The sequence below is a fragment of the Schistocerca serialis genome, chromosome 6 (genome assembly GCF_023864345.2).
Source record: "Schistocerca serialis cubense isolate TAMUIC-IGC-003099 chromosome 6, iqSchSeri2.2, whole genome shotgun sequence".
In the NCBI taxonomy this organism is placed as follows: domain Eukaryota; kingdom Metazoa; phylum Arthropoda; class Insecta; order Orthoptera; family Acrididae; genus Schistocerca; species Schistocerca serialis.
The window spans coordinates 590,209,842-590,235,884 of record NC_064643.1 but is presented as its reverse complement, the minus strand read 5'-3'; the positions used below and the strand labels follow the sequence as shown (position 1 = coordinate 590,235,884).

Sequence of the window (26,043 nt, the reverse complement as noted above, 5' to 3'; positions counted from 1 at the left end):
TTGTGGCTTATGGAAGGCATTTGATTGTGTCAGTCATATTATTCTATTAAGGTAGTTAAGGTTTTTAAAGAATTTGCAGTTCAGCACATCCCTGGCTTAGTTTTTATTTAAGAAACAGAATGCAGAAAGTTACCCTTGGCCATTTGAGTAATGCAAAGGAGGATGCCACATCATCTGCTTGGGGAAAAACTACAAGGGGAGCCTCACACTTTGACAAATAAATAAAAAGGGTAGAAAGTTCTAAGCTCAAAGTGTGCATATTGATGAAAAATTAAACTGGAAAAACCATTTAATAGAAGAGCTAAAATATTTAGGTTTAGATACATTTGCCATAAGAAATAATTGCCAACTTTGGTGTTCTAGAAGTCAATAAGTTAACATATTTTACATATTTTCATTTACCGATACCTTGCGAGATAATATTCTGAGGGAATACCTCACATAAGTGACAGTATTTTCTGCACATTTATTTTGGATTTTGGACATATTTTAAACAACTACAAGTAATGAAAACAACACTATATTTATATTTGATATGTTCTTCAGATGCATCTACATGGTGCATAACAGTCGGCTACAGGTGAGTGATTGCCTTTCATAAATTTTGTTTATTGTTTTCATCCAGGAATTTCCAGTAGTGAAATATTGTGAAAAATTTTGCAGCTGTTTCATAAAGCCTTAAATATTTTCTGTTTCAGGTTGCACACTTGCAGAACCACTCGTTTGTTGCATTTTAAACTGACGGAAATTAGACAAAGGTTTGTGCAATTATTTATCTGTTAGAAAGGAGCAGCTTGTTATTCATTCTGCTTTTATACAATCATTTATCCCCACCTTAATGATCTTGACATTGGAGGTAGTGTTTGAATCCCTCTACCGCACCCTGTTTTAAGTTTTTTGTGAATTCTCCAAATCTCTACAGATGAATGCAAAAAAAGAAGAAACTATGACTGATTCCTTCTTTCTGTCCTCTCCAACTGAGCTGGTGCTCCATTGCTGGTGGCTTGATAGTCAGTGAGATGTTAAAATACAAACTGCCAACTTTCCTCATATTTCAGCTTTTTAATGTATTATAAGCTTGACTGTTAATGATTTAAGTATATATTTTCAAGTTACACGAATTCCAAATGATTCTCTTTTCATTCATTCACCTTGTTCTGTAGATCACAACAAGAAAGAGGACCTTCAAGGATGTGGAACCAGTCAATGTATACTTTAACAAAGAGGAGCAAACCTTAAAAACATAATTTGTTTAATGTAATGACAATAAACTATCTTTACATCACTTTTGCTATTCATGCTTACGTCAGCAAAACTGAATCAAGTAAATTAGAAAGGAATCTGATACTTTAAAAAACTGCTGCCTCCTCAGTTTACGAAGTACCTGGCTATTGCCTCCTATTGGTAGCTTAACATTTACTTTGTTGGGACATTTGTCCTAGAGTGACCAAACATATATGTCACGAGCAGTGTGGACACTCTTTGGGGCAGTAGAATGAGACTTAAGTGCTTATCTGGACAGTGCGATTGACTAGATGCTTTTTGCTGATTCTCCGTTTTAAGAGGATTCTTGTCATTCAAGTGTTCATCTCTATCGGTAGCTTACTACCATCATAGTGTCCCACTTCCTCCATTGGTGACCCCACATCAACCATGAATATGTGCAAATTTGTCTCCGAACTCAGTTGTGAATTTGTCTCCGAACTCAGTTGTGCTTGCTATGTTCTGACAATGTAGCTGTTGTACATCACATCACATCACATCACCAGGCACCATACCCACACCAATGGATGCCACCCACACGAATGCAGTGCAGGAGCAATATGGACAGTGTGTGAATCCGACTGTGAAAACTGAGTGTGCGAATAATCTGTTTTCATTATGGCTAGCAAGCAGTGGCATGGCACTGCAGCAACAATGGTGGCATATGATGAACCTGTTAATTGACTTAAATCCAGTGAATTTGACAGACTCCTTAGAGTACCTTCTCAATTGTAATCATCTCTCAACACCATGTTTGCATCACCCATGGCTTCCATGACTCACAATTTATTTCAACGTTTGCAATTTGTCACGCGACAACCAACTTAGCATGAACAATTGGCAGCCATCTTGCCTCACACACTTCACAGAAACAGTGCGACCATCAGTAAATTGACATGTTTGGGTGGCACTCAGCTCAAACTGCCACTCTTCAATTCCAAGAATCCGAGCTTGTGGTTCACAATCATTGAGTGCATTTTTCAGACAATGAGCATTTTTGACGAGCAACCATCAGACGCCTGGTGGGCCACTTGGAACTAATTTATGATATCATCAAGTTTCCTCTGGCAGAATATAGACAGTCACATCTCTGGCAGCACCTGCACACCCCTGCTGATCCAGCTCTTATATCAGATGCCATGTAGTTGATCAAGCTACCAACAGACCTACAGCTCACCATGATCGTGAATAAGACAGAGCCAATTGGATGGGGCTTGGTTATGGCTGACAGAATATTCACTCTCATTCGCCACAGCAAAAAGTAACAGTGTCCCAAGATTCGACTCAGTGACGCATGTGGCAGATCCCACACCTTGCACTGCATGAATGCAGCCAGCCGGACATAAAGAGACACAATCACTACAAACCACAGTGCTCCCTGCTGCCTACGCAGCAATGTTCACCAGCACCTGAAGTTATAAACGTAAAAGTGTCATGCATTCTGCACTGACTCCAGGTCCTGCTGTCTGCTGGTATCATATGCAATTTGGCAATGCTGCACACAAATATCAGGACCCTTGCGGGTACCAAAATTCCATGAGCAGGTCGCAATAAGCACTCCGACCCACAACACCTCACCAAATCACTTTCAGCCCATCAGAATATCTAACACACACATGCCTGTCTCAGCTGCTGCTCTTGGATATCTTCTCGGATAAAGCATCAAACCAGCATACACCATGCCAACACAGATGGCACCAACCACTGAACAGCCACCTCAAGGTCAGACAACTGCAGTGTGCTGTGTCTATTAACAATGCTCGTGACCTCGCCACCCTCATGCATACATGCATGCACATCTGTGCTGTTTGTGACAGAAAAATGCATCTCATAGCAACCACAGATGGACCCCAGTTAAAAAAAACTATGACAGTTAGCCACTGTAGATCTAAAACTTCCCAAATCTGTAGTTAATGAATTCCTTCAAGTGGAATTGTTTGCCCTTCAGATTATCCCTGGGCCTCCAGAAATCAAGCTTATTCCTAGGAAGATGGCTCTACCAGATTGTGTGGTGGTTCAGGTTCTCACTTCTCAAACAGCTCATGACAGCTACCCCCTTCTCAAGGCACAGGATCTCATGCACACCCTCACAGCACTACAATTTTCAGCACAGTCGATTTCAAGCATGCCTACCCACAAATACCGATTCACCCCAATGACATCCAAAAGACTGCCATTATAACTCTGTTTGCACTATTGGGCATCTCTTTATGCCATATGGGCATAAAAAATGTTGCGCAGACTTAGCAGTGGTTCATTGATTGTCTCCTCTTCTGCTTCCCCTTCTGCTATAGTTATCTTGATGACATACTCACTTTTCACATTCCGGAGTTCTTATCATGCTGTAGAAGGGTGAAGAAGTCATTAATGAGGTGAGATAACAACTTCAGCAGATGGAAGTCATCATTCTCAGGCACACTCTTTAACACTCCTGGTATCAAACTGACAACTAAATGTATGCTGGTTGTGCCAGACCTTCCTTGCCTGGAAACATACCACAACCTATGGTGAGTCCTTGGGATTCTCAACTTTTACTGCCAACACCTCCCACTGGCAGCCAAGTTGCAGATCCCAGTAATAAATGTTTCGAAAGGCAGTGATAAACACGAGAAAAGGAAATTACCTTGGACCCCAGAAATGATGGAAACGTTTCGCCACTCTGATAATTGCCTCATTCAAGCTGTTGTATTGGCACACCGACAAATGACTGCACAACTGATACTTAAAATGATATGAGTGCACTGCAATTGGAGCAGTTCTTCAACAGATTGTTAATAGTGTGCCATAATCACTTTACTTTTCCTTCAAGAAACTATCAGCCATGCAATGGAAATAGTCAGAATTAATCCGTAAGCTGCTCATAATTTACTCAACTGTGGGTTTTTTCAATGAAGTCACTGAAGGCTGCCAGGTAACAATATTTACAGATCATAAGCCCTTGATCAATGCCATTTGTAACTCACAACAGACACCAGCCCCTGATGTTTCCATCATTTCAATCTTACCGGCCAATACACAACTGACAAATTAAACATGCATGGTGGTGGTAATACCATTGCCTATTATTTCTCATGTGGTTCTGCAATCTCCCTACAATATGAATATTAATATATAGCACAAGAATAAACAAATGATCCTGCCATCACTCAGCTACTCACTGATGGAAGTACTTTGCCTTCGACAATCACCATATTACTGTGTGACGTCCGTCCCTGTGGGGAAACTATGACCATCGGTCTCCCTCAACATGCGACACGTGGTATTTGGTGGATTTCACAACTTTAGTCACCCTGATGCCAGGGCAAGAAATGGCTGATTACAGACTGTTTTGTGTGGCATAGTAAAACAGGACTGTTGACTCTAGGCATGATGCTGTTTACCCTGCGAACAGAACAAAGCAGGGCATAATGCTTAACCTCTATTAGGTAACTTTCTCATGTCAACAGGACATTACAAACATGTCCACATTGACATTGTCAGGCAACTCCCGAGTTAAAAGGAGTTCGTTACATTCTCTTTACCATTGATAGAAAGACTCACTGGGGGAGGTGGCCTCCTCCTATGATATCAGGGCAGACATCCTCGCAGAGACTTTTGTCAGACAATAGATTGTATGCTTTTGTGTACCTGACCATATTATGACTGAGCAGGACAGACAGTTTGAGTCAGCCCTTTTCAACACTCTTTGCTGCCTCTGTGGTATCGACCATATGCACACCACTGCTTACCACTCATAAAGCAGTGGCCTGGTGCAGAGCTGGCATAGAGCAATGAAAGCAGCTTCATGTGCCATAGGGTCTCATGGACTGAGGCACTTCCATGGCTCCTAATAGGCATGTGGGCTGCATATGAAGAAGACCTTCAGGTTTCGCTTGACAAAGCAGTGTATGGAGAACCCTTGTACTCCTTGCAGATTATACTCTGCGCACAGCTGACATCAGCGAGTTTAGTATTTCACAATGGGTAAGTGCATCAAAAATCACATCCACACATACAGATCGCCCTGTTGATGCCACATTCTGCACTAAAGATAGTCATCAAAGAGATCTCAAACACTGTGACTGGGTGATCTTGCCTAATGACACAATACGTCCCATATTGCAACCTCCTTACTTGGGACCATAAAAAGTGCTCAAATCTGGAATGTATACCTCTGACATTTTGATTAGCATGAAACTTACCATTGTCCTCCTTGACTGCCTCAGACTGGCACAGATACTGGAAGATGGACCTCCTGCATTGTCGCTGGATGATGATGATCCTCACCTCAGCAACCACTACACCAACACATACTACACAACACTTCAGCTGCCACAAGAGTTATGAAATGGTGTTGCATCTCCACACAAGCTGACTGACCCATCCATACCTCCAATGTCATGGTACTGTTGCACCAGATGACCACCACAACACCTCATCTCCTGTCACCTGTACAGCATCTGCTGCGCTACTTCTTCCTCTGTGAGAAATGGTCCGATCATGCCAAGCTCAAGCACTAGCCACGATGTGATTGGTCACATATATTCCTGCATGCTCCATGACAAATGGACCGGTCAGGCCCTCTGCAGACATTACAAATAGCCCGACTGGTCCCACACATCTGTGCTACTGTAAACAACAGTAGTACACAGTCCTCCCATTCCTATTGATGCAAACTGTCCACCACACCTCACTGTGCTCCATACTTCCAGTGGACTCTCTGTGTGGACATCTGTTCAATAGCGATCAAACATCTTTGGCGGTGTGAGAGTCTTTGTAACAGTGCTACATGACTTCAGTGCAAGCTGGACACACAATTGACTAGATGCTCTGTACTAGTGCTCTGTTTAATGAGGAGTGTTCTTTTGATCAAAGTGTGTCATCTCTATTAGTGGTTTACTACCAGTGTAGTGTAACACTTCCTACAACTTGATTATACTAGAATTTTTCAGAGCATATAGCTATCTGCTTCTGTATGCAGTACATTACTGCTGGTCATACAGCTTTTCTTGCCACGCATCTAACAGAACTTTTTATTCCTTGAATCTAACTGAATGGTTAATCTGTAGAAAAATGGCTCTTGTTGTATGTTTTAATTTTTTTGGAAAGGTTGGGATTAACAGTTTCTTAATTTATGTTGTGCTTGGAAGAAAATTCAAGAGACAAATCCAGAATACAAATGGGGCAAAGTCTCTTTGAAGGAGCAGTGAAGAAGGAATTGTCAGTGAGATAAGAAACATGATTTGAATGGCAAGACACTTGTACAAAATCTTCCAGAAGCTTCCAGGATTATAAAAAGAGGCATTATATACAGACGGTCAGAAAGCAAAATGTACATGGCAAGAATAAATTCCAGTATCAAGCAGCATTGCAATAGGTAAGGATCTGTATCCAGAGACCCTGATAAATTCTTAAGTAGTAAATGGAGAAAGTAGTAATGGAGAAAGAGGATTTACATCCTAAGAGATTTGGTTCCAAAACACGTAGCAAAATGTTCGTTTCAGACTAGATAAAATGTCTCAATGCTCCACAAAATAAAAGGGTGTCAGAAACAGAGGTAGGGAATATTATATTAACACCAAAAAACACAAAGTCTGCAGGTTGGGGTGGGATGCCCAAAAAAGTCTCAAGTTTGTGCTTAAAATAATAGGAAACCCACAATTTATAATAATAAACCATTCTTTTGAACGTGGACATTTCCCAGAGGTGCTATACTGCTGTTCAAATAAGAGTCAAGAGAGGACATGGAAATTGTTGTCCCTTATCTGTTCTTCCAGTCCTGTCAAAAGTATTCAAAAAAGCTCTGCCATCCAGATTCAAAATTTTATTGAAAAATACGGGATTATTTTGAAGAATCAATTTGGCTTCCAATATAGAAAAAACTCTATAGATTCAATTAATAAGTTTGTTGACAAGATTAGTACATCATTAGACAATCAGAATGGAGTTGCAGGGATATTTTGCGACCTCGCAAAAGCCTTTGACTCAGTAAATCATGCACTTCATAACCATAAACTTGACAGTCATAGAATTAGTGGCAGTGTTCTGTATTGATTTACTGTGTACCTGCACAATAGGAAACAAAGAGCGGTGTCTCTGCAAATGCAGGAAATTATTCTTCTAAATAGAAGACAGTAACACAATATGTCCTTCAAGGTTCTGTGCTAGGACCTATATTGTTTCTGTTCTAAATTAATGACCTGTCAATCAATATAAATGCCCCACTGGTTTTATCTGCAGATGAAACACCTGTATTGATTGAGGAGCATGAACCAGAAACTATCCTGTGTGCGTCATTAGTACAATAGATCATTTAGAAATATATTAACCCAGAACATCCCAAAACCCATGTGATCCATTTCAGAACAAAACAGTCAACACCCCAGGAAATTAAAAGAAACATAAAAATCAAATTCTAGAAGAAGTGGATTCTATGAAACTTTTAGGATTAAACCTAGACAAGAATTTAAATTGAAGTAAACATGTGAGATGTCTAGTTAAAACATGGCCATAGGGAAAATAGCACACTAGTCAATTATAAGGTACAATATAGTTTTTTAATGAAGTTTGAACAGCTTAATGCACATACTGAAATTATAGAAAAGAATTATTAGAAACATGTGTGCTGTGTATCCATTAAAAATCTTAAATTATTAACACTGCCCTCCCTGTATATCTATGATATTTTATGCTCTTGCTTGTTGTTTAAACTTATAGCCTCAGGCTCTCCAGTATATAGGAATGAAAATTTACAACAAACTAAAAGCAAAGAACATTCTAAGTCTGAACCTATATTCACTTTAATGAAAGCTACATAATATGCTACTTCAGCAATGCTAATATTCAGTTGAAGATTTCATGAAACATTATCTGAAATTTGAGGAGGATGTAGTTTATCAATTGTCTTGTTATGTAAATATGTAAAGGTATCTTTTCAAAAAAAAGTTGCTTAATGTTTAAATACTGCTCCATCTCATCACTATAATCTCACTAATCAGTGAAATTGTATTAACCATATTTTGACAAGTCTTCTGTACTCTAATTAAATGATTAGCATATGCTTGTTATGAGATGAATAAACCACAATTCACAATGTGTTAAATGCAATATTGTTGACTACCTTTCCATCACTCTGAATCCTAAACAAGAAGGCAACATCCACATGAAAATTATTGTTATTTAATTGTATTGTGGTTGTGTAGTCAACTACAGATCAGTGACAAAAATCATCAAATTGTATATGTGTTGAGAAGTGTGCTTAAGAATCCCAAGAGCCTTAAAGATGCTTATGTGAGATGTAAAGTTATATACAGTACACAATATTCTCACAGTTCATTTCAAATGAATGAACACTTTATTTACTTTATTGCACTGCCCCAGAAGATCATTCTAAATGACAAGGAGTGAAAATATGCAGAATAAGCTAACACTCTTGTCTTTAAGTCAGAAAAATGAGAGATGCTTCTAAGAGCTAAAAATACTGAACTGTATTCTTGATTAGCTTATATTGGTATTGACTGCATTTCAACTTACTGTCTAGTTAGATCTCAAAAGGAGTTTATACACAGCATACCATTAATGTCTACTTCTGGCACTATCAGGTCTGTGTAGCCATTATCAGAGTTGTTCGGAATGAATCTTTCATCCTGTAGTAGCGTGTGAATTGTTTTGAAACTTCACAGAAGCTACCAGAAGTTTTAAAACGTGGCACATTCCCACACCGAGTGAAAAATTCTTATTAGAAAAAAAAATCTTTTAGGTTGTGGCTAAGCCATTCCTCTGTAGTATCCTTTCTTCCAGGAGTGTTAGTCCAGTAAGGTATGCAGGAGAGCTTCTGTGAAATTTGGGAGGCAAGAGAGGAGGTACTGTTGTGGTAGAGCTGTGAGGGCAGGTCATGTCTGTGTAGTTCTGTCAGTCAGGGCAACTGTGAAAGGCAAGTTGGTGAATTTGAGTACCAGTTCAACAGCCATTTTTAATCTGCTAGGAAGTCTTTGGCAAGGTTGAGTTTGAACCCATGTTCCATCAGCAAATATTAAAATTATTGAACTTTTTAAAGTCACTGGAAGAAGAGTAGACCCAGTATTGATCCCACATACTTTGTTCCCCCATGTTGTAGTTGTATGTATGTATTGAACTGGGGACCTAGCAATGATGGAGAGGCTTTGTGCCCACTGTAGCCCTCAGTGGTATACAACCCCACAACAGTCTACAGCAGTCCACTCACCCCATCGCCGCCCCACACCGAACACAGGGTTATTGTGTAGTTCGGACCCCAGTGGACAGCCCCCCCCCCCCCCCAAGGAAGGAACATCTCATTCCAGATGGGTGTAACCCCAGTGTCAGTGTTTGCTTGGTAGAGTAATTATAGTGTACGCTTACATGGAGACAGTGTTTGCGCAGCAATCGCCGACTTGTGTAACTAAGGCAGAATAAGGGGACCCAGCCCACATTTGTGAAGGCAGATGGAAAACCACTTTAAAAACCATCCACAGGCTGGCCGGCACACTGACTGGACCTCGACAGAAATCCGCCAGGTGGATTCGTGCTGGGGACCGGCATGCCTTCCCACTCAGGAAGCAGCGCGTTAGACTGCACTTCTAGCTGGGCGTGCATGTTGAGGTTACTTTCATACCTGTCAAACAGTCTGACAGTGAGACCATATACTTTCTGTTATGAAGGTATGACTCCATCCATGCAGGAGGGTTGCCATTAATGCCATTGTTTGCAAAGTAGAATTTTGTGGTCCACACAGTCGAAGGCTTTGGTGAGTGACAAAATACACTAGTAGGATAATTTTTGTTGTTTAAGTGTGCCAGGACTACATTTGTGAAGTTTTGTACTGCTTTCTCTGTGGAGAATTCCTTATGAAAACCAATCTGAGAGGCAGTTGACAAAGTCAGCTAAATTTCCTGTCTGGTATGCTCCACACCCATGAAAATCATCTCATTTTTGGGTCTATGGAACAAAAACTGATTCTAATTTAATCTAAATGCATCAGTGTTACTTCATAGACCATATTCTCAAGTGCTTGTGACACAACTGGAAAGAATGGAGTAGTTCTGTAACTATAAATGGTTTGTTTACTTCAATTTTATAGATCGGTGTTACTACAGCATATTTAAGAGTGTCAGGAAATATGAATGGTAGGTTCCATGTGGTTCCCAAGTTGTGCAGTGACCATAAACCATAAAATTACCAAATAAGCAGCAATCAGTTGCAAATTCACTTTTGCAAATCGATTTCAACTGATTAACAGCCATCATTGGTGCTTTCAACCAATATGTGCCCTGAGTAGTAATACTGTCTTAAGCAGAGGTCAAACATGATTTGCAAAAGTGAATAAATAAAACATGATTTTGTGACTGATTGCTGCATATTTGGTAATTTAATGTCAGGAAATATGGCCCGAGTCATCGATTGGTTACAAAGATAGCTTAAGGATAATGGTATCAAGTCAGCACACGTTTTAAATATTCTACTAGAAACAACCAGCAGAATGTTTTGTTACCTGATGAAGTTTGTAATCTCCTTAGGGCAGGCTGTTCCAGCTCAAGTAACCACCTGTGGGCATTCAAATGCCTGCAGACACAGACAAACAGCTGACATGAGGGCAGTCAATGAACCAAGCTGTAGACTGTGTGATCCTATTGCCCTGGCTAAGTGCCCACAGGCAGAGGAGACCAAGTGGCTTGTGCACAACAGAACATAGTGAAACCAGACTATGTGGTGGTTAGCCTAGCCCACCTGCACCTGTCCATGGGAGAGCTGATGAGCATTTGTGGGCACCTGTATCCCATGGGACAGCACTGGACAGCCTGCCCAGGGGGTTGTATTTTGCAAACTAATATTGATAGTGCATGTAGTGTTTGCACAACTAAATCTAATGCATCTGTATTTAGTTGTTTATTAATGGATGCAACATTTGCTGCCATTGTGAGGAAGTGGCCAATAATATGAAAGTGCCACAATTTCAACTAGAGCTATTTTCTGGGGTCCAGTTTCATTTGGGTTGCTATTTTTATTTGTTTCTTATTTAACAATGTTTCAAATTGTTTTTGTCTTACTATTTGAGTGTTTTGGATGTGTAGTCACTCCCTACCTCCTTGGGCTGGTTCAGCTTGTATCTGTGGAGACATACTCTGTTCTGTTAGAAATACTAAATGTACCAGTCTGATATTTCACAGCATTGCAATGGGATTAACAATTCGCCCTTTTTACTTATGAGAGTTTTTGTATCTCTTCATTTAATACACTAAAAGAATAGTTATCTGTACTTCCAGTATGGACCAAACTGAACAGTATTTGAATCATATTTGTACTAACTGATTCTGTAGGTATCCTGCTACTGTGCCTCTAATTTCAGACGCATTACACTCCTTCCAATCTTTTCAAAATGTTCTAAGAAAGTAGGCTAAGATGAAATACTGACCAACTTTTTCACATGAATTTGTTAACTCCCTCTCGCATTAGATTTTGTAAAGTTTTAACTACAGAGAAAGACATGCAATATCTCATAAACAGAATCCTAGTGGAGCTAAACTGATGATATATTTTGTAACATTACCTAAGCCTTTAATTGGCTAGACCACAAAACTGTAAATGGCAAACTAAAGGTTTCGTTATTAATAACATCTGTCTTGCATGGGTGAAATCTTACTTTCTTAACAGGAAGCAGTGCATCTTATTGAAAAACTGTCATGAAAATAACATCAAATCTGGGTGGAGGGGGGGAGTTGAAAGGCTTTGGAGGGGGATGGAAGGGGTCAAGACATTAGAGAGAAGAATGACTAATGGTTCCACTCTTGTTCTTCACTTATGTTAATGATTATCCAATGATTGCGAAGGGAGTTAAAAAACTGTAATGTTCGCTGATCAGATACAGCTCAGATGATAACTGAACAAGCCTATAAGTGGTCCACAGCTAACAGTTAACATCTTAATCTCATAACAACTCTTAGTATATGATTTGAAATGAACAAAACTGAGGGCTAGCATCAGAAGCAGACACTAATGGCCACACACTAAATGAAACACTGTGTGTTAAATGTCTTGAGGTTTAAACCGGTAACAAGTTAAAATGGAGTCAACATGAATTTAAACTAATAGAGAAGCTCAGTTCAACATGTTTTGCCCTTAGAAGCATCTCTCATTTTGTTGAACCAAAGACAAGAATGTTGATTTATTTTGTATATTTTCACAAGTTTTTGTCCCATGGAATGATATTCTGAGGCAGTGAAACTAAAATAAATAAAGTGTTTGTACAGCAGAAGTAAGATGTAAAAAAACCTGTGTAAAAAAGGACAATCATAAACCTTGCAAATGCCTTTTCAAGCAGCTTCAAATTCTTATACTCACTTCACAGTACATTTTCTCATTAAGGGGAGTTGGATGGTTCTATCTCGGCCATGTTAAATTATATGATTGTAGGAACATTTTTCTCTCTAACCAACTGACATACTACATGATTTGTTTTGTTGTGTTCCTTATATCTTTATCTTCATTTTAAACTGATAAGTCTTAAAAATAGCAAAAATTTATATTTAAAAAAAATGTTTTTTTTAAAGTAGCCATAAAAACTGCAATTTTTTTTACTTTAATTAAATTTATACCATAGTTCTTTAAAAGATATTCATATTTCCTCAATTTAAATCAACAACTAACAAATAAGGAACAATTTTTAAAAAATCATGTTGATAACATTAATAGTAGCCAAGAAAAATGTTCCTAACCATTGAAAAACACAGTTGTCGGGGAAATGCAAATAAAGATAAGACTATTAAACAATGATTTTATTATTACTTTATTGCATTCCAGCTTCGTATGAAGGTCTACCTGGATCTTCTAGTTCTTCAAACTGGTCCTCAATCTTTCTTCTTGCTTGCTGTGTGGCCTGGCAACACTTTTTCTCAATTTCTGTGACAGATTTGTCCGCTTTTTTAATCCGAAGTTCGTCTTCCTTTTTCAAAAACTTGACACAGTTCTTGCCTGGAGATATGTCTAGATGACTCAAAATTTTACACTTTGCTAAATTTCTTTCATTGAAACTTGTAATAGCTTTGTACACTCCCAACTGAAATGTAGTCATCAAAATAAAAGTTGCTTTTGGTAGCCCTGACCATACAACATTGTTGAACGACTCTGACGGATTTTGCTTTCCACCATGTAGGCACTTTCTCAAGAGGTCAGGATGGGCCAAGTCTCTAAATATGGTTTTTATTTGTTCCATGACAGCGAAAGGAAGATGAGTGTGGTCATTGTGGTCATAAGGCTCATTTTTCTCTTGGGCTTTTTGGAATTTGCATCTACTTGTCTCACCTGTGAGGCATAGTCTGTGTCCAGATGTGTCTTCGTTGGTAGCCATCAAATAAAAAAATTCTGCCCAGACCGCTGCCTTCATGTCCTTTAGAGTTTTTGTAGCATTCCTTCTTATAGCTAGGCCATAATATAATTGTATTTGATTTATAGCCTCACCAGTAAGGCAGCCACGACCCCCGATGGTTTTGCCATTCAGAAGTTTTGTTTTCCCAAGTTTCTGTTTCAATTTCCTGAGGCGACTACCAATCCGCTACTGGACGTGACCGTAACATTCCAATTTCTCAATTGAGAAGTTGTGACCATATGGTTTGGCCTCACAAACCTTGGGGTAAGAAGCACTGTCCCTGTCTCCTAAATAATACTTGTACCGCACTCCGTATTTCGGCAGCGATTATTGGAACATTTCCACAATCCTTTTACCTCCATTCCTCCACTTACTCCAGAGTAGTTAGCTAGGCAATCAGCATCATGATTGTTGGTCATTCTATTTTCGCATCTGCAATACTTGGATAAAATTTAAACACCAATTACCTTGCCTGTATTTTCTGCTGTTGCAGTTACAATTCCATTGAGTGAAGTGTGGCCCCTACATTGCCACGGTCCATCAAATATTGCTGTCAAGTCTCTATTACCATTGTTTTCACCAACACTTTCTTCAACAGCAGCCTTCATACTCTCTTCACAGACCTCCTTTGCAGCATCTCAAAGCATCTTATTGTAATATTTGAAAGCTGGCGGAGTCGGAAAGTTCATTACACCGCAGAAAGTTTCGCCGCTTCTTCACCTTTTCCAATATATCAGGATGTGTAGGCTAATCGAACACTCACTTCTGATTGTTTAGTGTCTGGTAAGCATGGAGAAATAGTAGTGGACACTTCGAAAGAACAGTCACTGCACATTATTACTATTGGTACTTGTAAGCCTAGCCTGGTTCCAGTAGAGATGGTAAGGGATCCTTTACATTTTACGCACACCGCAATTTGGCTAACTAGGCTACCTAATCTGTTGATATTAAAGATATCATAGCAACCTTCTTCTTTTCCATATATCACATATTTAGCCAAGTTATGGGTAAGCTTCTTAGAAGAAGAGCTTGTTTTAGAAGCACAAGCAGCTTCAGTACTAGTACTAGGCCTAGGCTCACCTTCACAATGAACTTCCACTTCAGATTCACCACGATGCAAAAACTGTTTTTGGCTACATCTCCCCCCACAAAAAACTGTTTTTGGTTACATCTCCCCCCCCCCACCCCCCCCCCCCCCCCCCCCACCCCCACTGAACTCACGTTTTCTTTTCTTGTTTTGTATTCATGGCATTTTTACATAATATAAACTTATTTGCTGGGATCTAAACACTGAAATATGAATATCGTAAACAAACTTCACGAAACAAAGAACTGAAAACAGCAAAGTAGACTGGCAGCTGTTTTCATCATTGTTGCCAACAGTATTTAATCAGTGTTACCAACTATGATTTCAAACAGCTGTACTATAACAAGTAGTCACTAGCAAGTAAAAAGAAGGTTGAGTTTATGAAAAGTGTGTGTTGTAGGGCGTTACTAAAATGCTTGTAAAATGAAACCACTCAACATAAATTAATAAATTTGGTATCAATTTAAACCCAAATATATGTGTAACAAAAAAGGTGCAAAAAATAAAAATCAAAAATTTTGAACCCAACAACCATCTGACTCCCCTTAATGGTTTATGTAAATGACAATAAAAATCAGTTTCAAATCATCTGTGATCTAAGGCGTAAATAATTTTCTAGTAGCCTTTGCCTCCTCCTCTTGGTACAGAGTAGAGGTATGCACTCTGGTACAAATGTATTTGTCAGGTTCTTGATGTAAAACAAAAGAAAACTGGGACTACCAACTAATTTTAGAAGAAAATAAAAAACACTCTCTGTTAACTGCTCTTTCCAAAAATTATCTGAATACATAGATTCAAGGATTGAAAAGTTCTTTTAACTACATGGTAAGTAGTGGATTTTGTTGTGTAGTTAACACTCACTATTTACAAGTGAAGTTACCTATTTTGTGTAATCAAGTAACTATTAAGTTACCAACAGCAGATAAACAGCAACAATTTAAGATAACTGAAGATGCAGCAGCATTTGTCAAAATATCGTTTTCTGTACTTGCTTAATATTACCCAATATGTGTGAATAGCATTAAGGAGAATAGTGATAGCTTACTTTTAATACAGTGAATAGATTAAGTTTCTATGACTGCATTGTCTTTTGTTAATGTATAGCTTGAGTCATTTTACATCCCTGAAGGTTCATCTTCATGTTGGGGTCCATGGTACATGGTGAACAGTTGAATAAATATGTCTGCCTAACTGTCTGTCATAACTGTTAATACTACTCTCAAACTAAAGGAAAAGCAATGTTTTAAACTATGTTGAGCACTCCCACATGAACACAGTATTATTCCTGAAAGAGGACGTATTTACTTCAAATTGCTCTTGATAGGAATGTTACAATATTATAATATTGTTCCTGAAACAGAACACTTATATACACTTACACATGCTATTAATACCTCTGCCACCCTGATTATAGTATTGTTCCCAAAGCAAACCACATATACTTGCAGTTGATTTTTTAATACTTCTACCATGTTTATATTATTATTCCTGAAATAGAACGCACTAAAATTAAAGTCTGGCACAAGCCTGACCGGGCTGTTGGCTTGAGTGTAAGTAATGTGTACAGCCTTTCTTTGCCACAGCACTAGAAGGGGATAGGGTGTAAGTCCAGTGGCCCGACTGCCTTTTACCCTCAGGAAAGATCCCTGGTGCTCATTTGATACAGGTTGAGTGGACTTGGGCAGTCCTATCTGGGATTGAACTCAGGATCTCCAGGGCTGGAGTCTAGTGCTCTGCCCACCAAATATTGTTCGTGAAAGTGTTCTACTGATTACTGTCTTCTTTTTATAACCCTCTATGCAACTGTTCATAATACTGTGGCAGGCGAGTGGAATTTTCCTTTGCTTTCCACATAAATGATGACCGAGTTTCCTGTCTCAAAAATAATTTCATTACTTGATTGTGACAGCCTTTGCTTGAACTGTTACTTTTTCACTTGTGTCAACTCCATGCCCAGGAATTGGAGTGGTACTCTGTTTCTCAAAAAAAATTTGTCTATGTAACTCATTACCCATACTTCTGAACAAGATCTAGAAATCTTTACAATATCTTCAGGGGCAGAACATTAATCACAATCACAGTGCCGGATCCCATCAACTAATAACTGAAAAATTGTTCATGTAAAATTTTTCATCTGCATTTCTTTGCTGTTAGTTTGCTCTGTTTTCTAACTCATCTAGTTTGTGCCTATAACCATTAGTTGTCACACCATGTGTTCTTTAGGAAGCCTCAACTTCATCTCAATAATGTTCCAGTTTTAATTATCTGCACAGCTGGCAGTTAATATTGCAACACCATGAACACAACATGCAACAAACATCAAGCTGACATGAAGTGTACTACATGTTTGTATAAGCAAATATGTTTCATAGCAACAACACAAGGTAGATAGGAATTACATCACTTACGTTCTGTGTATAGGAACAATTATGCTTTGTTGTTGTTGTTGTTGTGGTCTTCAGTCCTGAGACTGGTTTGGTGCAGCTCTCCATGCTACTCTATCCTGTGCAAGCTTCTTCATCTCCCAGTACTTACTGCAACCTACATCCTTCTGAATCTGCTTAGTGTATTCATCTCTTGGTCTCCCTCTACGATTTTTACCTTCCACGCTGCCCTCCAATGCCAAATTTGTGATTCCTTGATGCCTCAAAACATGTCCTACCAACCGATCCCTTCTTCTACTCAAGTTGTGCCACAAACTTCTCTTCTCCCCAATCCTATTCAATACCTCCTCATTAGTGACGTGATCTACCCATCTAATCTTCAGCATTCTTCTGTAGCACCACATTTCGAAAGCTTCTATTCTCTTCTTGTCTAAACTATTTATCGTCCATGTTTCACCTCCATACATGGCTACACTCCATACAAATACTTTCAGAAACAACTTCCTGACACTTAAATCTATACTCGATGTTAACAAATTTCTCTTCTTCAGAGATGCTTTCCTTCCCATTGCCAGTCTACATTTTATATCCTCTCTACTTCGACCATCATCAGTTATTTTACTCCCTAAATAGCAAAACTCCTTTACTACTTTAAGTGTCTCATTTCCTAATCTAATTCCCTCAGCATCACCCAATTTAATTTGACTACATTCCATTATCCTCGTTTTGCTTTTGTTGATGTTCATCTTATATCCTCCTTTCAAGACACTGTCCATTCCGTTCAACAGCTCTTCCAAGTCCTTTGCTGTCTCTGTCAGAATTGCAATGTCATCGGCGAACCTCAAAGTTTTTACTTCTTCTCCATGAATTTTAATACCTACTCCGAATTTTTCTTTTGTTTCCTTTACTGCCTGCTCTATATACAGATTGAATAACATCGGGGAGAGGCTACAACCCTGTCTCACTCCTTTCCCAACCACTGCTTCCCTTTCATGCCCCTCGACTCTTATAACTGCCATCTGGTTTCTGTACAAATTGTAAATAGCCTTTCGCTCCCTGTATTTTACCCCTGCCACCTTCAGAATTTGAAAGAGAGTATTCCAGTCAACATTGTCAAAAGCTTTCTCTAAGTCTACAAATGCTAGAAACGTAGGTTTGCCTTTTCTTAATCTTTCTTCTAAGATAAGTCGTAAGGTTAGTATTGCCTCACGTGTTCCAACATTTCTATGGAATCCAAACTGATCTTCCCCGAGGTCCGCTTCTACCAGTTTTTCCATTCGTCGGTAAAGAATTCGCGTTAGTATTTTGCAGCTGTGACTTATTAAACTGATAGTTCGGTAATTTTCACATCTGTCAACACCTGCTTTCTTTGGGATTGGAATTATTATATTCTTCTTGAAGTCTGAGGGTAGTCCGCCTGTCTCATACATCTTGCTCACCAGATGGTAGAGTTTTGTCATGACTGGCTCTCCCAAGGCCATCAGTAGTTCTAGTGGAATGTTGTCTACTCCCTAGGTGTTGTGACTCATAATTCACAAGTTGTGAATATGTTTTACAATCACTTTGTAAAAGTAGCAGCAAAAATAGGATTAAATTGTTTAGCTGTAGGAGCAAGAGAATGTATTAAAAATGCTATTCCCTGAAATTTTAAGCTGCAGTAAGTAGAACTAACATCCTTTTTAATAGAATTATTATTATTATTTTTTTTAAAAAAAAAGCTCTTGTGGTACTGATGAAATTTCTTACAGAATTCTGCAAAGTTGTTCTGCCTTAATAAGTAATGTTCTTAGTGTTGTATGTAATGCATCACTGGCATGAGGTATTTTTCTGGATAGATAACCATATGTAATAAGGTTACAAGAATGACTTAAATTATCAATTTTTCACCCTTAAATAACACTTACAGACTATTATTAGTCAGTTTTATTACATTGAAAAATAACTAAAGATAACTGAGCACAGAATAACAATGGCAGCACCTTTTTTTTATCTTTTATCTATTTTACATAAATCATAGATATAATTATTGAAATTGCACTCTCAGTACCCTTCCTCAATTCAGAGTTTTACATTTAACATTAACAAATATTCATATTGACCCAACAAGTTTCTCAAAGCAATGAGTCTAGGAGCTGGTAAGCCTTTAGTAAAGATGTCTGCAATCCTGTCCTCCAAACATAAATGCTCGGCAGTGATTATTTTGTGGTGGTGAAGCTGATGCACAAAGTTATATTTAACATTAACTTGCCTCAGCCGATGATGTTTCCATTTCTTCAGTAAGCGCATAGAGGACTGACTGTCCTCGAATATACGAACTTGTACCTGCAGAGTGGAATTTGAATATCCTGCAGCAAATATTTCAGCACAAGTGACACAGCAGCAGCTACATTTTCTGCCTCTGTAGAAGACAATGCAATACTAGTCTGTCTTTTCATTGCCCAACAGACAGTATTTCTAAACAATTGTAACAGATAACCAGAGGTAGATCTTGGGTCTTCCTTTTTGTTCCAGTTTGTTTCAACATAGGCCAGTAGAGCTTCTTGATTCCCTTTTTGATAATGCAGTTTCATATCAGTGGTTCCTTTGATAAATCTCAAAACTCTTTTCAAGCATCCCAGAGTTCTTCTGATGGATTGTTTTGGTGTCTACGTAAGAAGTTGACCACAGCACTCTCCTAGGTCCTTTACTTTAAACTCTTCTTTAACTTAAATTTCACTCTGTTCATTACATCTCTATTATTTCCTCCTATCAGAATGTCATCAACATAGAACATAACATAAATGACAACTTCCTTTAAAATCATGTAATAAAGACATTTATCTGCTTCTGACTGAGTGAATCTTATAGAGATAAGAAATATATGAATAGTGGTGCTTACTTTAAGCCATATAAAGACTTTTGTGACCTGCAAACCAAACCAGCTGTATCTTTCAATTCTTCAGGAATAGCTATTCCTTCAGCAATAACTACCTATATTTCTTCCTTGAGTAATCCATGAAGAAAAGCTCTGGCAACATTAAATTTTTCCAGACCCAGTCCTTGTTAGATTGCAATAACTAGCATTATTCTAACAGTTGCAAGTCAAGCCACTGGTGCATATGCTTCTTCGTAGTCAGATCCTTTTGTCTGTGAACGTCCTTTAGTCCGAAGTCTAGCCTTGTATCTTATGATATTTCCATTCTTGTCCTCCTTCAATTTGAATACTGACTTACTGCCGATGGCCTTCCTTCCAGGGGGTAATTTAACAAAAATCCTAGTCTTGTTTGCCTTTATAGAGTCAGTTTCATCCAGCACAGCTTTATACCAGTATTCCTTATCCTCAAGAGTTGCAATTTCCTTGTAGCTTTTCAGTGTATTATTGACAAATGATTCAGCATTCAGTGCGAGAACAGCATAGTCATATATGTATTTGGGAGGGTTGCCCTTCCTGGTAGGATGTCAAACAGCTTCATTTTCAGTTTCCACTTCATCACTGGTCAATTCTGCTATGAGAATTCTTTCATGACCTCCATCATTTGATTTAACATTGTCTTCAGTGAGTTCTTCTTCATTATCATCTTTGTGTTCCTTCTCTGATGATTCCTGTGCAGATTCCGGAATCCAGTCCTCAATTGGTATATGTTCAAAGTCAAATCTTCCTTTGTAGGAAACAATGTTCCTCCCTGTGATTATTTTGCCTTCCTCTGCACACCGAAGTCTGTAGCCTAATGGCTACAGTAGCCAGTGAAGTAGCACTTCAAAGATTTTCTGTCAAACTACCCTGTTCTCAATTCCTTTTGTACCAGTAGATAAGCAATACATCCAAATACTCTCAGCTTACTCAAGTTAGGTTTCTCATTGTAACACAAAGCTGTTCCTTCCAAAGCTGCAGTAGAACTTCTATATAGTAGGTACACAGCAGTACGAGCAGCTTCTGACCAGAATGTTTCATTAAATTTACATTGAAGTACCATACAATGAGCTTTCTCAATATGAGTTCTGTTCAATCGCTCCAAGACACCATTTTGCTGTGGAGTATACCTAATTGTAAACTCAAACTGGATTCTGTCTTCTTCAAAAAATTAGTTCAACTCTTTCGACGCGTATTCATGACTATTATCATGCTGCAACATGCTGATCTTCAAGTTGAAATGAGCTGTGCCATGATGTGAAACATCTTGAGGTAGTGAATTATCTCTGATTTTGATTCCAGTGCATAGGTCACTGTGAAACGTGTAAAGTCATTGACGAACATGAGCACATACTGGTAAGATTGGCTCATACAGGTCACTGTGGGTCAACTCACGTGGTCTGGTGGCGTGTTTCCTAGTGTGATTATAAGGCAGCTATAATTGTTTTCTTTTGACACATTCTGAGCATCTGTGGAGATTGTTGCAGTGTCCAGTCCTAACCGTCAGCTTGTGACTGACGGCATTTAACACTATCGTAACTCAAATGGCCTAATCTGCTGTGCTACAGCATCACATTAGCTTCAGTTGAAGCTGCTGACAGGGCTTTATGTTGCAAAAAATTTAAAACATATAGCTGAGATTCATTCCTATTTGCAGTGGCAATGATTTATTTTCCCTTTTTAATTAAACCTTGAGCTGTTCAAATGTGATACTAAAACCATTCATTTCCAATTTTCCAACTGACAGCAAATTATATTTAAGATCAGGCACAGATAAAAAATTTTTGATCATTGTCTGAATTTCCTTTCCTTTTACAACTCTAGTGACTTTAATTTCTCCTTTTACTTTAGCCTCATGAAAAATGCCTGACTTAGTTATTCTAACTTTAATCGGTGGTTCCAGTTTCTTTAAATCAGTGAGAGGTGTCTTACTGTAAATGAAATGTTCTGTTGCTCCAGAGTCCAAGGACCAGTTCAAGTTGTTCACTGATTGAGCTTGACTTGCTGCTGCAAAACAAAAACCACCTTCATCTGTGACATTAGCCACAACCTCTGAATTTCTGGTTTCCAAGTTCCTGTTTGGAAATTTAATTTTGTAGTTAGCCCTTTTTTTATGACCAGGCTTTCCACACTAATGACAAGTAAAATTGAATGAATTCCTGGAAGTACTTGCTGATTTCTTGTTTTACTGGTGTCTGAAGAACCTTTTTTCTGATACCATTTAGTTTGGAAAGCTGTAGGAGGCGATGTATCTTCATTTGTGTTTTTCCTCATGACTCCCTTCCACTTTGACTCTTCATCCAGTAACCTGTTTTTCACAAAGTCCAGCTTCAAGTCTTTCATTGAGAGTGTTTTGATTGCAGCGACCACTACATTGTATTCTGCAGGCATTGTTAAAAGTAGATGGCATACAATGCCAGTTTCTTCGACAGTAACTCCAGTCGAAAGTAAATCTCTAATCAGTTCATCAAACTTAAGAAAGTGATAAACTAACATATCATTTGTTGCATTGAATTTCATACTTAACAACTGTTTTCTCAGCGGAAGTTGTCTCTCAAATGTATTGCACAGAGATGTCCCTAAATCAAAAGAGGTTACCTTATCTGTTGCATATTTCAAGTGACTGTTGGCTATCTGTTGAATAAGGTGAGACTTACATTTCCAATCTTATTTAGTCAATTCAGCCAGTCGTGTTTCCTTTGCGACATGCTGTGTATCTGCCTCACCGCCCACTTTGTGAGATAATTTGCTTGCACAAACAGTAAAAGTTCCCATTCCTCAGGAAGAGTTTCCATCATGAATTCTCAGTTGTTGAAATTTGTTCCCTCAAATAAAGGAATATGATATTTCACCACTTCAGCTGCCATCTTGAAAAGTTTACATGAGCGTCCACTCATAGCCAGATATTTTATTACAAATTCCATTTTAAAACAAACCTGGGCCCACAACCTGATAAATTTTCAGTTTCTCACCCTTAAATAACACTCACAAAATGTTAAAGACTATTATTAGTTAGTTTTATTAAATTAAAAAATAACTGAAGACAGCTGAGTACAGAATAATGACAGCAGCAGATGTGCTTTTTCTATCTTTGAAGTTATTTTACGTGAATCGTAGATATAATCATTTAAATTGCACACTCAACAATTATTATCCATAATCTTTCTTCAAAATATTTGAAAAAGTAATGTACTTATGACTAGTCTCACATTTAAGTAGAAGCAATTTACTTAGCATACCACACTTAGATTCCAGAAGGGTTGCTTGACTGAGATTGCTATTTATACATTTACTCACCAAATATTACAAGCCTTAAATAATAAAATATTGCCAGCTGGTATTTTTGGGATCTTTCAAAGGCATTTGATTGCATGGTCATGCTACTCTTTTAGAAGAACTTAAGTTTTATGGAACTAATGGCTTTACACACAATTGGTTTAACTCATACATAACAAACAGAATGTGAAACATTATGGTGAATAATTCAAACAATGTTGAAAAGAGAGAAAATTTTAGCAACTGAGGAGAAATCATGAAGGAAGTCCTAGAGTGTTCAATTTTGGATCTTCTACTATTCCTTATATATGTTAATGACTTTCCAGTTAAAATTCATCAAACAGAAATGGTACTTTTTGCAGATGACGTTGTTGTTGTGGTCTTCAGTCCAGAGACTGGTTTGATGCAGCTCTCCATGCTACTCCATCCTGTGCAACCTTCTTCATCTCTGAGTAACTACTGCAACCTACATCCTTCTGAATCTGTTTAGTGTATTCATGCCTTGGTCTCCCTCTATGATTTTTACCCTCTTTGCTTCCCTTCATTACTAAATTGATGATCCCTTGATGCCTCAGAATGTGTCCTACCGACCGATACCTTCTTCTAGTCAAGTTGTGCCACAAATTCCTGTTTTCTGCAATTATATTTAGTACCTCCTCATTAGTTATGTGCTCTACTCATCTAATCTTCAGCATTCTTCTGTTGCACCATATTTTGAAAGCTTCTGCTCTCTTCTTGTCTAAACTAGTTATCGCTCATGTTTCACTTCCATACATAGCTACACTGCATACAAATACTTTCAGAAAAGACTTCCTGACTTTGATGTTAACAAATCTCTCTTCTTCAGAAATGCTTTCCTTGCCATTGCCAGTCTACATTTTAGTTCCTCTCTACTTCAACCATCATCAATTATTTTGCTCCCCAAACAGCAAAATTCATTTACTACTTTAAGTGTCTCATTTCCTAATCTAATTCCCTCAGCATCACCTGATTTATTTAGAATACATTCCACTATCCTCGTTTTGCTTTTGTTGATGTTCATCTTATATCCTCCTTTCAAGACACTGTCGATTCTGTTCAACTGCTCTTCCAGGTCCTTTGCTGTCTTTGACAGAATTACAATGTCATCGGCAAACCTCAAAGTTTTTATTTCTTCTCCATGGATTTTAATTCCTACTACAAATTTTTCTTTTGTTTCCTTTAGTCCTTATTCAATATACAGATTGAATAACTTTGGAGATAGGCTACAACCCTGTCTCACTCCCCTCTCAAACACTGTTTCCCTTTCATGCCCTTTGACTCTTATAACTGCCATCTGGTTTCTGTACAAATTGTAAATACCCTTTTGCTCCCTGTATTTGACCCCTGCCAACTTCAGAATTTGAAAGTGAGTATTCCAGTCAACATTGTCAAAAGCTTTCTCTAAGTCTACAAATGCTAGAAACATAGGTTTGCCTTTCCTCAGTCTATCTTCTAAGGTAATTTGGAGGGTCAGTTTTGCCTCACGTGTTTCTACGGAATAAACTGATCTTCCTTGAGGTCGGCTTCTACCAGTTTTTCCATTCGTCTGTAAAGAATTTGTGTTAGTATTTTGCAGGTGTAACTTATTAAATGTGTGATATTAGTGCTATAATAAATCCCATTAAAGAGAAAGCAGCAGAAGACATTGTTGCTGACATTTTTCAAGGCATTATTAAGTTCTCTTAAAATGATTTCTCTCAAAATTTTGAGACGACACACTATATTCAGTTCTGTATGTAAATGTATAGCACATGAACAGAAGTCAGTACACATTGTTGAATGCTCCAAATTTTTGGGTGTACCTACTGATGAAAGCTTTAATTGGAAAACATGTTACTGAGCTGCTCAATCAGTTAAGTTTAACTACTTTTGCTCTTCGCATAATTGATAGTTTTGGAAAGAAATGAATTAACCTTCTGACATATTTTACATATTTCCACTCAGTAATGTCTAATGTAATAATTTTCTGGGGCAGCTTGTCACTTAGAAAGCACAGATTGCAAAAACGCAAACAGTATTGAACTGCTGCACCAGCACATTACATGCATTTGCTAATAATATTCTATATAAGGAATGTCTGCCCCCAGTAGCTGACTGGTTAGTGCGACAGAATGTCAATCCTAAGGCCTCAGGTTTGATTCCCGTCTGGGTCAGAGATTTTCTCCACTCAGGTACTGGGTGTTATGTTGTCCTAATCATCATCATTTCATCCACATCGACGCGCAAGTCGCTGAAGTGGCATCAAATCCAAAGACTTGTACCTGGCGAACGGTCTACCCAACGGGAGGCCCTAGTCACACGACAAATTTTTACCATAAGGAATCCATAATACTTTGAAAAGAATAGTGATGTCCACATGTACAACTCTAGAGGAAAAAAGGCCTGTATTACACATTACTGAAGCTGTCAATGAGTCAGAAAGGGGTTCAATATGCACCAACAAAAGTTTTTGATTATTTGACCAGTAACCTAAAATGTCTCACAGGTAGCAAAACAAGTGTTAAATCTAATCTAAAATCACTTCTCCAGGGCAACTCCTCCTAATCCATGGATGAATTTTTATTTAAAAACTTGTAGCCTGTAAAAATTTAGTTTTTAATGAAAAGTTCAGTGTTACGTTTGATATACCATTTGTGAAATACATTTTTGGTCACTATTGTTAATTTACTCTGGCTGAATGTATTGCATTTCACCAACAAAATTAACCTTCAATTTTACCATGTATCTTCAGACTCCCTCTGTTGCAACTTTTTTGAGAAACCAA

At 38.2% G+C, this 26,043-nt stretch overlaps 1 protein-coding gene across 7 annotated transcripts in view; it reads left to right on the top strand.

Annotated features, from left to right (window-relative positions):
- Positions 1 to 26,043, top strand: part of LOC126483674 (acyl-coenzyme A diphosphatase NUDT19) — an 80,835-nt gene that overhangs the window by 8,923 nt on the left and 45,869 nt on the right. For 3 of the 7 annotated variants that reach the window (XM_050106744.1, XM_050106742.1, XM_050106743.1), the window contains exon 2: positions 699 to 758. The gene's annotated coding sequence lies outside the window, so the exon portion shown is untranslated. Of the gene's footprint in view, positions 1 to 698; positions 759 to 6,392; positions 6,620 to 26,043 lie in introns of all 7 variants that reach the window. The other 4 variants (XM_050106747.1, XM_050106748.1, XM_050106745.1 and 1 more) reach the window with 2 other exon arrangements.